We start from the raw sequence: 13,420 nt of genomic DNA, 5'->3' as shown, positions 1-13,420 counted from the left end.
GTAAATGACCAAGGTCATGCTACATGCTGGAGGCAGACCTGGAAATAACCATTACCCCTTTAGCCCCTCCACTGCTCTGCCACTCTGTACTTATTTCTAGGCAGAGTTAATGCGACAGAAATTAGTGGAGGTAAAAGGCTAGGCTTAGGGACCAAAACTGATCTAAGAAAAAATAATTTGTAAAGTTTCTTTTATTCTCTCTTACGTATATTTATACTTATCTGAGAAGAGAGAAAAATGTTGGTTTTGGAACTTCCTGTTTCCTTCAGATTTCTTTTCATAGTGCTTATTAACACTGGCTGCACATTAGAATTACCATTCAAAATACCAATGCCAGGCCCTATGTCAGGCCAGTAAGTCTAGAATCTCTAGGGGTGCAGAACAGTATTTTTAAAAGAACAAATATGGGGGGGGCACGTGCCTGGGTGGCTCAGTAGGTTAAGGACCTGCCTTCAGTTCAGGTCATGATCTCCAGATCCTAGGATGGAGCTCCACATACAGCTCACTGCTCAGCAGGGACTCTGCTTCTAGCCACCGCCCCCATACTTGCTGTCTCTCTCAAATAAATAAAATCTTTTTTTTCAAAAGGGGGAACAAATATAGGTACCTAGATTTTATATATGGGGCAACCATTATTTTTTTCTTAAGTGCCCCAGATGGTTCTATCACACAGTTTTGAGGAAAACTGCCCAGACAGAAAAGCTCAACTAATATATTCTCTTCTTCCAAATTTCAAGGGCCCATGAGTGACCTCACACAACCTAAGGCCCCCCATATCATAAAATATGTTAAAGAACCTGGCACTCCCCAAAGAACAATAACCTAAGGTTTATGGGTAAGCACAGACCAATTTTTGGAACTGGTTCAGGAACAGCAAATTCATTCCTATTGGTTTGATTTAAGTCAGAGGAAGACAAGTGATGGGTTGTGAGAGAAACCAGAGAGAAGATTCCCCATCTTTTTCTCTTCAGAATAGAACTGCCAGTTGCCATGCAGCATTTTCTAGGCAGCTGTGATGAGCCCCCTCCAAAATGTATGCATCACTTGGGGAGGGAGAGTACCCAATCTCTCAGGGGAATAAGGAATAAATAAGCAATCGTGGCCATTATGACAAAACCAGGCCTACATACCCAGTTTATTATTAGCCTGACATTAAACACCACTTAAAAACAAAACAAAACCACCCGCCCACACAAACACACACCCCAAGACAGAAAATTACATAATGGCATCTGGAATGATCTGCTCTGACAGTGAAAGTAGAACCAACCAAATCAGAGGTCTAGTAAAGACCAAAATGGGCATGAGGTAGCCCCAGAGAGTCATTTTCAAGTCCTCTATAGTTTACCCAAATGTTAAGATACATAATGCTTTGTTTAGAAGAAGAATTTCAAAATAATACTGTAGGTTCTGAAAGGTTGTCATTCTGCTCTGAGAAATACCAAGTCTCTATTAAGTGGAAGAGTAACTCTGTGTTCTTTTGATAAACCCTATCATCTAGAGAAGTTAGAAGAAAATGATCTTTACACAGGTTGCTTCTTAGGGTGGAAGTTCAAGATAAGTTTTGCATATGGCTCAGAGAGGGAAAAAAAAAAAACAAGGCCCAGTAAAGACTTCCACTACCAGTCTCATTATGGGTGATAGTCCACAACCCAGCCAGTGGGCACCACAGGAACAGGAGTGGTGTTCTTACTCCCTAGAATCCATGAGTAAATGGACAGTGTGGCTGTAAGTTTAGGATAGGTAACGGCTTTAGACTTAACTGCTTTCAGAACCTCTGCAAGTAAAAGCTCCAGATGAGTCTCCACTTATAAAACTACATCAAAACCAAATTGTTTTTTGGTGGTCAACATTTTTCTCTAAGAATTAGAAGACCTAATACTTTTTCACTAGATGATTATTAGCTATAGTAAAAGCAACAAATGACCCTAAAAAAAGGCTAAGGATTTTGAAATTTCTTCTCTCCTACTCTTTGGGGAGGGCAGGGTTATTTTGGTTCTTGGCTTTGAAACACAGTTAGCTACTAGAGAGCCTTTGTGGTCAACCTTCACTCAGTGGTCTGATCTCTCCACAGCCACAGGCTGTGCTAAGCGACAAGTGAAGGAACAGTTTCAGAGGGAAGTTTTTGAGAAAGTGGTGACAAGAATAAATGTTCTGCATAGTTGCTTCTTAAAGAAAAAAAGATTTTGCAATCAATGCCAATGTGGTTGGGTGGGGGTGGTAGTGAAGAAGAGATGGTCTAAGAACTACCATATAATTCCCCTTGCTGTTGACCTATCATGGTTTATTAATCACAGTTTTAACTCAAAAACAGCTCACATTAAAGCAACAGTCTGCTGAGTCATAGTTGATATATAAGCAGATAGGTCAGAAATCCAAAAGGCTCCATGTAAAACCCACACTGTAAACTTGAGAGAAGACAGCGACTTTTACCTGTTGTGAAGTTCATGCTGTTATTAAACATCTCCAATTTCTATCATACACACTGACTTCAAAGGTCCAACTATTTAGTCTCGTGAAGTTCCACTTGTTGTAAACACATTTACTGATGTCATAAAAATTCACAAGGGTGTCACCACAGAGAGGGTCATTCAGTAAACTCCACAGAATACAACTTTTCAGTAGAACTATTCAGGTGGAAAGCACAGAATACAATTTCCTAGAACACCTAAGATTAGTAGCCCTATGCTTTTCAACTACTTGATATATGTAGATAGGCAGATCACTAGCTATAACATTATATCCAGATAGGTTGTTTGCTAGCACACCTCTTGCTTTGCAAGATTTTTTTTTTTTTAAAGTAGGCTCCATGCCCATTGCAGGGCTTGAAGGCAGTATCCTGAGATCAAGGCCTGAGCTGAGATTGAGAGTTGGGCATTTAATTGACTGAGCCACCCAGGCATCCCAAGATGCTTTTAATAAATTACTTTTATTAAGGGATAAATTATATGTTTGCTAATCTTCTTAAAACATGAAAACTTACAAGTATCACTTGTACCTTTATGCAAGTACTTATCAATCATTACTGTGTAAACATAGTATATATCAAAAATTTAGAGGAAAAATGGATATGTTAGCCATCATGGTAATTTAAAAAGTGAGAAAAAGAGATAAATCCAATCGAAGGGTCTGGCATGGAACAATAAAAATGGTCTACAGGGGTGCCTGGGTAGCCACAGAGGTGCCTGGGTGGCTCAGTCAGTTGAGCGTCCAACTCCTGATTCCAGTTTGGGTCATGATCTTGGTGTCCTGGGATTGGGCCCCACATAAGGCTCCCTGCTCTGTGGGGAGTCTGCTTGTCTCCCTCTCCTTCTGCCCCTTCTCCACCCATTTTTTTTCCTTTTAAAAAATGGACTACTACAAAACCTAAGCCACAGTACAATGAGGTATTTTGTTTTGTTTTCTAATTAACCTATGGACAACTACTACATACCAGGTATTTCCTATATCTTATTTAAACTAACACTTAGAACATTCTGAGAGGTAACAGTATTATCAGTGGGTTAGCTTAGCCAGAAGGAGTGTGAAGACTAAGCAGAGGATGAAATATAAAAACATTCAAGAAAAATCCTTAAAAAAAGAAGCTGAATGGGGGGAAAAAAGGGTCAGAAATGTGCGAGAAAGGACAAAGAAAGGCCAGCGGGCGCCTGGCTGGCTCAGTTGGTGGAGCATGCAACTTTAGATTTCAGGGTCATGAGCTCAAGCCCCCCACCCCCTTGGGTGTAGAGATTATTTACATAAATAATAAACTTTAGGAGACAGAAAGAGAGGGAAAATTCAAAAGCCACTAAATACGAAATTACATCAATGGTGACCAATCAAGTTTAGAGGCTTGGAGCTGATGTGAGAACTTGTCTGTTAGATCTCAGTAAATATACTGAATATTTTAAATGCATTAGTATATTTAATCCTCACAACCACCTGATGAGATGTGAGATTATTAAATCTAAGTTACATAAGAAAAATCTAAGGCCCAAGATCACATGGCTATCCAGAAGCAGAGCTGAAGTTTTACTTCACGTCTGTTCATCTCCAAAGCCTACTTTTATCAACAGCCAGACTCCCAACAACTTGCCTTAGACTTCATGTCAACACTAGGCCAAGTAGTCAATTTTCCTGTTCCTGGATTCATTTCTCAAGAAAAACCAGCACACAAAAGGAATACCTCCCACATAACAGCTATTCTATTAGCATGCTTATTAAATAATGGATAGTTTCCCTTTATTTTCCAAACTTCTGAAAAAGTTACGATTTTTTATTACTTAAAAAAAAAAAAATCACTCAGTATGAACTGGAGCAAATCCCCTGTAAAGCAGCAACACTACTGGCAGATAGTAGATTCTACAAAAACATTATTCCTATTCACCCTACCACTTTGTACTGTGCTGGCCACAGGAAATATAAAGAGAAAGGTGCTGATGTGGCATAGAAAAGACACGGTATTTTCGCTTATTGGTAACCATGTCAAATGTCCCCTCTCCTTATCACATCAATTGCATTATTCAAAAGAATAAAGAAAGAATGCTTGGGGGAGGTCAGAACGGCAGACTGGGAACTTCTGTCTACATAACATCCTTTACAAGGTCCCACTGAAATGACAGAAAAGACAGATATGGACAAGAATAGAGCCCTAATGGTGCTAGAAAACAAGAAAGTGTGTTAACAGCATATCAGAAAGTTTGCACAAATCCTGAAAGACAGAAAGCAGATGGGATCCGATTGGCAGAGAATTGGCAGTGCCTCAAGGGCCTTTATTGACAAAATACAAAGTACCAGAGCAAGGAGGCTTTGGGGACATCGTGTGAGCAATTAATGAGGACCCAGTTCAAAAGAACTGGATCAGCCAAGCCTCTTTTCTGCCCTGTCCCAATGATGCCCACAAAGTTATTAAGAGCAGGGGTTTTCTGACTCTTCGCAAATATTCAAGAAGTAATCTACCAGCAAGCACAGGCATTTCTTATATCATACATTTTGTGTTCCTCAACAGTTCACATTCCACAATGCCACCTAAAACCCCTAAAAAAAAGAGCTTGAGAAGAAAAACTGGGTTATGGGCAGACTACTTAAACCCTATGGAACTTTCTAGCCCAAGCACTAGCAAAAAAAAAAAAAAAAAAAACCCTAATAACAACAGGGGTACAGTTAGGTCTCTACTGGGCTAAATTACACTTTAGCTTTCTCCTCCTTCTAGAGGAGCTTTGTTTCTACTAGAGACCATTTAATCAAAATATAAAATCTGACTCAGACTGTATAGCCTTCTTTATTAATCCACTGCTTAAATACTGGAGGAAGTGTCTTCACAGCTTTTTTTTAACTACCATAGCAGGGTGTTACTAAGGTTAACCAAGCAGAAAGCATACAGGTTCCTGAAGACACCTAAGTAGTCATGACTTATACTAAAGGAAGTCACTGCGGTAGATTTCTGAACTGCACATTCTGAGATTTTTCTAAGTCTCTATATTGCTAAAGCTCTTCCTTTAGGTGGGACATGGCTTTCCTCTTATTGATACAGTATTTTAAAGTATCTGGGAATATTGTTTCTAAACCAACACGACTTCGACATTAAGCCAATGAGATTCCCCAGCATTACCAAGGTCACATATAGGATAATTCACAATTATAGAACAGAAGGTAGGTGATTTAACTGGGGGAGGACCTCAGATGGAGGTTGTAGTCTGTAGGAAACACAGAGGTACAGCATTTGAGACTGAGTCAAACAAACACATCACATTCCCTTCTTACTACACCCCAGTGAAGTACACATAAGCTCATTTCCAGCCAAGAATGCTGCCTTTGCCTTCACAGTTTTAGTGGGGTCTGAAATTTATGAAAGAAAAGAAACAAAATAAACAGAACATTTAGTCATGGGGGATAATTCAATAGAAGAGGGTTTTTGAATTTTTAAATATTATTCTCAGAGAAAATATCATATCTGTGGACTAGGAACAGGATGCCATTGAAAACACTTGAACAAAAAATTTAAAGATGAGTGCTGGAATAAAACATCTAGGGGATGCCTGAATGGCTCAGTGATTCAGCGTCTGTCTGCCTTTTGCTCAGGACAGGATCCCAGGACCCATGATCTAGTCCCACATCAGGCTCTCCACAGGGAGCCTGCTTCTCCCTCTGTGTCACTGCCTCTCATAAATAAATAAATAAATAAATAAATAAATAAATAAATAAATAAATAAATAAATTCTAAACAAAACAAAAACAACCAATTAAAATGGATTAGATTAAGAGAACAGTCTCGGGATCTCTGGGTGGCGCAGTGGTTTGGCGCCTGCCTTTGGCCCAGGGCGCGATCCTGGAGACCCGGGATCGAATCCCACATCGGGCTCCCGGTGCATGGAGCCTGCTTCTCCCTCTGCCTGTGTCTCTGCCTCTCTCTCTCTCTCTCTCTCTGTGACTATCATAAATAAATAAAAATTAAAAAAAAAAAGAGAGAGAGAACAGTCTCTGTAAATTTCATAGAAAAAAATCATTTCAGTTTTAGAACTACCAATACATTCCTGATGCTTAACACAATGCTTAGTACATACCAGATATTTTATAATTACTTGATAAAATGAACTAATGAGTAAGTGAATGAGTGAATAAGAAAGTGAGAATGAATGAAAATGACTGGTGGCTGGCAGTGCAAAAGAGGTCTTAAAAGAATGGAAGAACATTTACGGAGATATGAAGTGTAAGATACAATACTGATAGGATTTACAGAGTCAGAGGCAAAACGGAGAGAAAGAAAATAATTGAAGAAGTAATACAAAAAAAAAAATCAGTTGAAAACATGAGTGTTTGGCCCATTGCATACGAAGCAAAAAAGGACACACCTAGAAACATTTTAATAAATTTTCAGAAAACCAAAGAGAAACAGAAAATGAGAAAATCTTCCAGAGCCAGAAAAAAAAGGTTAAAAGAAATGGAAATTTAAAGGAATGGAGATAGAATTCTCATAAACACTGATGAAGCAATTGAACAACATGTCTTCACAGTTCTTGGGAAAATAATTTATTTTGAAGCTAGAATTTCATATAGATATTATCAAGAATATAGGCAAAATGAAGACATTTTCAGACACGCAGGAATTCAGAAGTTTTACCACCCTCACATGTAAAATCAAGGTTCTTCACTAAATCAGAAGGAAACACCACAAAAAGAATGAATTGAGATACAAGTGGTAGGTGCATAAGAAGAAATACAAAATAGGGGCACCTGGGTGGTTTTGCTGGTAAAGCATCCGACTCTTGATCTCAGTGCAGATCTTGATCTCAGGGTCATGAGTTCACACCCTAAGTTGGACTCCACACCCAACATAGAGTCTACTTATTTAAAAACAACAACAACAAAATAAAAACAGAAAAAGAAGTACAATATGGAGAAAGAGACAGACATACACACATCGTGAGAGAAACACACAGGGAATTAATTTAACATTTCTCTGGGGATATAATAACAGGATTTCTTTTTCAGTAGGCTTTCGAATTATCATACTTGGTCCAACAATGACTTAGAACTGTTATGGGGTGGGGGTGGAGGGTAAATTTTTTGGGTTAAACTTACAAGCAAAGCTTAGAAGACAATTACACAGATAGGAGAAATGCAATAAATCTTAAAATCTAAAACTTTTATTTATTTGACAGAAAGAGACCTGTAGGGAAAGAGGAAAAGGGAGAGAATCTTAAGCAGACTCCCTGCTGAGTGTGGAGCCAGATGGCAGGGCAGGTTCAATCGCATGACCTCAGGACCTAAGCCAAAATTGAAAGTGGGACACTCAATGGACTAAGCCACTCAGGTGTCCCAGAAGAAAAACTTTTAAAAAGAAGGAGGAGTCCAAAAAAGGTAGCATTCTTTCTAAGCTTTCAGAGAGGAAAATACTCTACTGTTAATCAGCAATAGTAACTGAACTTTATGAAGTTCACTAATGGTAAAACTTAAATAATATAACAAATTGGAAGTTAAAGGATGAAATAATAGTGTAACTATTCAAAAATACTCATCTTTTATATAAGTAAATAGATACAGTTTAAAGTTAAGCATTTTTAAATTAGTAGTGTTAAATTTATAAGGATAACTGTCCAAAAAGTAAAAAGTAGACACGACTAAGAAGTTAGTGTCTATGCTTCCATGAGAGTATTTGTGGGAGGCAGTGGCCCAGTCAGTGATATTAATGTCTCCATACTTTCTCAGGTGCTAAAAGAATATCTTCAGAATGTTGTAGGCAACTCTGAGTAAGAACACTAGTCCAGAAAATTGGGTTTCAAGAGGCCACTTTCTTCCTATGTTTAGCTTAAAAGTCAGATATTAGTTATGTTTTAAGATTTGAAAACTTGAGAGAGAGGAGGTTTGGCTTGATTGTGAAAGCCTTAAAGCTAGAGAGAAAACTCAAGCTAGAAAAGCTGGGGGTTGTATGACACTTCTACTATGGCTGAGAAAAGCCAAAATAGGATTAGAAAAGGATTATTCTAGAAGGACTAGACCTGACTTCAAGCTTCAGTCACATAAGGAAACTTGAGGAAAATTCCTACAAACTGGAACCAAAGAAAATGAAAAGATAAGGGGCACCTGGGTGGCTCAGTGGGTGAGTGCCTTCAGCTCAGGTCATGATCCCGGGATACTGGGATTGAGGCCTGCTTCTCTCTCTGCCTATGTTTCTGCCTCTCTCTGTGTTTCTCATGAATAAAGAAATAAAATCTTTAAAAAAAGGAAAAGAAGAAGAAAAAAGCAGCACAAGTCTCATTCCTTGCAAGTGTGATTATCTGGTTTACATAAACATAATAAAAGGCAAGCTCTGTCTATGAAGAATCCAAAGAGACATAAAGAAAGTTCATAAGGATGGCTCTGTGGCTCCTGGATAATAGTCATTATAACAAAGAGGTAACTAAGATGTCCCAAGTCCAAAAGATCTTTGACAATACCTCTGGCAGCAAGGCCTCATACTTGTGTGGGCAACAAGTGAGCAGAAAGCACAAGGGCAAGGCAGTAAAGCAGTAGAGGGAAACATGGTTTCAAAAAGAAGGTTAGGAGGAAAAAAAATCACCTCCTCCCCCAAAATATGACACTGTACAAAAATAGGCATTTTCCAATTGTTCCTATTCTATAGTTTCATCTCTATGCCATTCTTTACTATCCAAAAACAGGTCATGTCAATGGTCTACTGCCACTGTGAAATACTTCACATAATGAGAAACACTGGGGAATTATCTTAAGCGATACTATATCTGGGGGATCTGTTATAGTTTTCCAGGGCTGGAGTGACAGACACTAAGTGAGCATGTGAGGCTTAACCCTAACTTGTAATTTTTAGGCACCGCCTTATAAACGTGAACAAATTTTAACACCTTTCTCTGAAAAGGTGACATGCAGAAAGATGTGAGCAACCAGTTAATAGACTATAATATATGGGTTTGCCAAACTGGAGCTCCAAGTAATCGGGAAGTCCAGGACAAGAAAAGGTCACCTCAGAAAAATCTCACTCTTCAAGAAAGCTCTGACAATAAAGAAAGAACGAGATTTTAATCACTGAAGCTAATTACACAGAAGACTAAATCACAAGAAGAGTTATTTAAGCATCTTAAATACAATAAAAAGTAATTAACAAGAAGCGCCATCTTGACAGCTTCATGTCACAAACCAAGCCTAAAAGGCTCAGCTAATTCCCAGCCCGGGAGCCAGAGAATGAGAAACAACTCTAAGTTTGATCTTTTTATTTTTTATTTAAACTGTTTTGATTAACAGATAACAACTCTTGCCAACTCTACAGTGAAGTTAATCAAGAAAAAAATTTTAATCTATTAGAGGAATGATGAACCTCGTTTTCCTTGATTCTCCAGAGGGCAAGAGAAGAGAACAGAACACGGTCACATCAGAGGTGTCTCAAAGAGATCCTATGACTCAACTCCCTCTTGCCATACCAAAAAGAAAAACAGAAGGACTAGATAGACCGAACACTATTGAGGATACAGACATTTCACATACTTTGGCATGTAAGATACATTGAAAATCTGCTCTAAAATAACTGCAAGAGACTCCATCTCATCTGCCTCTTCTTTCTCATTACCCTGTGATCAGCAGCTTGAGAAGCTCTTTCATAGCCAGAGGAGCCCAGCTGATCTCTTGAACAACAGGAAAGCCTTTAAATGCTACACAAGCCCATATATAGGTACATAAGTCCACAGAGGATGACAGGCATAATTTGGATCAGATGACTTCGTAATTCTACATTCCTACAAGCCTGAACACTGTCTTACAGAGAGATGATGATGCATTATAGGAGCTCTCCTAAGTGACCTTCTCTGAACTGACCTGCACATTCTAGGATTTCAGCTGATGCCAATCAGAATGACTGAAGGTCACTCAGACACCTGTGCACTTTTGTCCCAAACTGTTGAGCCATTTGTTTCTGTCCTCATAACTATTTATACTGGTTGTGCTTGTTATTTTTAATTATGTACTTCATTAAATAGTTTATTAATAACTGAAATGAGTACTCAAAAAATGTGTTTATGAAAACAGCTGAATGCTTTTTAAAGGTTTATCAAAATGAATGGCTTTAAATGGCTGCAAAATAAATGAGGGGGGTGTAAATCACAAAAATCCAGAGTTTCATAGTGTTTTTAAAGACTCATTCTAAAGAGGAAGTTATGCATTTATCAGGTTAGCAAAGAGTTGATCTACTCTGCCCACAGACCAAAAATCTGGAAATATACATACATTTTCAGGTTTAAATGAAATGAAAATATTTTAGATTTAAAAAAAAATCCCTTCCTTAGCCAATGTTTTCAAATAATTAACCATTGCACTAAGAAGGCTGTTAGTATACCTAGATTCTGACTATGAACTATTTGAACACTCTTATTTATTCATACAAGTCTTTTAATAGTATTATTTGGAATGATTTGCAAAAGGACAGAAAATTCAGGAGAATAAATTAAAAACAAAATCAAAGTGAGAAGAGTAAAGAGAAGCTATGATTACAAATAGAATATAAAAAGCATAATTGATATTAAAAAGCTGATCTTCCAGAAATAGCCTATCTTTGCCAAGGACATCCCAATAACCAAACAAAAAAGGAAAACTATCCAATACAACTTCTCCAGTATTGATTACGTAACAAAATCAGGGCTCAGTAGAAATAAGTGTCCAAGGTACTGAGACATCTAAGTATTCCCTGTTATGCTTCTTAAAAGGACACTCTACAATATAATAAAAATGTACTGAAACTCCCACTACAGGCTGAATCTGCTGAGACTGTAACAGGGAATATAAGTAACGAAAATCCCTACTTTTAGGGAGCTCAATGGTCTAGTGAGAGTTTGTCTCAAAAGTATCTGTAGATCTCAATTACTTCTCCTGAATGCAGCCCAGTAGTTGCTTCACAAAGTCTAGTATAGTAGAAACAACTCTCTAAAGAAACTCATAATGCTTCCCAGGCACCTTGCTAGACTGGTCTAATCCAAGGAGACAATTTAAGTTATCTAGAAGAGGATCCCTGGGTGGCGCAGCGGTTTAGCGCCTGCCTTTGGCCCAGGGCGCGATCCTGGAGACCCGGGATCGAGTCCCATGTCGGGCTCCCGGTACATGGAGCCTGCTTCTCCCTCTGCCTATGTCTCTGCCTCTCTCTCTCTCTGTGTGACTATCATAAATAAATAAAAATTAAAAAATATATATATTTAAGTTATCTAGAAGAATCAATACACTGGTAAATACTTTGGTAAATCATATAAAAATAGTATTTCTTATAATCCAGTTACAAGAACTGAAAGGTAGAGAAAGGTAAGGTCAAGGTTATCATCTCTGGCATGAACCTGAAATACAGATAGTCTATGCTGTCAATTAAGACCCATCAACTTGTGTTAACTAACCAAACTGAAAAAAAACATTGATACCTTCTCATGAAAGCTTGAGAATCTGACCATAACCTTGGCTGGAACAGAGACACCTAACCTTTGCAGAAAGGCATACTAGCCTGAAGGAGTAATCATCAAAGTCAACATCAACACAGTTGAAACTTAAGGTTTCATGGCATGGAACATGCCCAAAACACCCTACTACGGAATTTTTAACTAGCTGTTTCAAATTGTCCTATAAGAAGAAAAATCTTATAACATACCAGATTATATAAATTTTAAGCAGTGTGAATTTACTTTAAAAGTGTACCTCAGTGGTAGCTAAATGAAATAACCTGCACTAATGGATTGTTAAATATGGGTGGAAACCATCTACAAAAATAAAGATGTGGATTTTTACAGTACTGATGCAATCGTTTTTACCAGTGTATTACATAGGAGGAGTAGTTATTTCCTGAGATGACTCCTTTTTTGCGACAGTTAAAATATATAGGAATACCAACTTTCCAGCTCCCCATAACAGAGTAGCATGCATCTAGCTCCTAGTGACAAAATAGTAATAATCATTATTGCAACTTACACAGACAGAAGAATGACCAAATTATACATCCTAGTCTCTCCCATGTCAAAAATATTATATAAGATTTGTCAAGATTCTGCTTCTAATAAAACCTGTCACTTGTGATGGTGTTAAGGTAGTGACAACAAAAGCCTGTATCAAGCTCCTCTCCATGAAGTCTCTGACTAATGTACAGTAACGTTTACATAAATATAGGAGTGATAACCGTGACCAAAAGTTATTGCCAAAATGTCATAGCGCAAATGAGCAGAAAAGGATCCTATTTGGTAGGAGAGCTTCTGAAAGGTAAATTAGCTACAAGATCTTCTCTTTCCTTTCAGAGTCACACTGTAGCTTAGAGGTATTTCTCTTAATAGCTCCACTGTACTTTCAACAAGACAACCCCTGTTTTGATGGGAAACCTATTTTTTTCTTTCCCTCTACTATGCCCCCTTAAAAAAGAAGAAAACTATCAGTTTGGTAACAAACAGCATTTAAGATTGTTAACTAGAAATGGAAACAATATCATGCTGGTACATTTTATACAGACTAGAACTGCTACTGGGGATTGTTTTAATATTTATTGTGGAAGCATGGCCTAGCAGGCTACAGGCTTCTTTCTTCCCCCATCAGATAGAAAAACTGTTCATCAAAAAAAAAAAAAGAAAAACTGTTCATCAACAAAGTTCCCAAGAGACTTTGGAATTTAACAGGATATGGCCAGCACAGAAGAGAAAGGCCCTATGATCTACTGAAAACATATGTCTATACAAAGATAATGTCGAATGAACCCCTACCCCCTTTTTGAGGAGTGGAGGGTGCCTATAATTGAACTTCCTAAATTAATGTGTAGATAATTTTTCTACCCAATGTTGGATAGTACCTAGGACCTGACTCTCAATAAATGGCATTATTAATAGTAATAATGCATGCTACATATTGCCAAGCACACAGCCCAGTAAATCTTTTTTTTTTTTTAAGATTTTATTTATTTATTCACGATAGAGAGAGAGAG

General features: G+C 37.9%; 1 protein-coding gene across 1 annotated transcript in view; it reads right to left on the bottom strand.

Moving 5' to 3' along the window:
• The window catches only part of SND1 (staphylococcal nuclease and tudor domain containing 1), a 420,606-nt gene that overhangs the window by 217,142 nt on the left and 190,044 nt on the right, over positions 1–13,420 (bottom strand). The window lies entirely within an intron of this gene.

Source organism: Canis lupus, chromosome 18 (assembly GCF_048164855.1).
Source record: "Canis lupus baileyi chromosome 18, mCanLup2.hap1, whole genome shotgun sequence".
Taxonomy (NCBI): Eukaryota; Metazoa; Chordata; class Mammalia; order Carnivora; family Canidae; genus Canis; species Canis lupus.
This window is presented reverse-complemented; position numbering and strand designations above follow the sequence as displayed.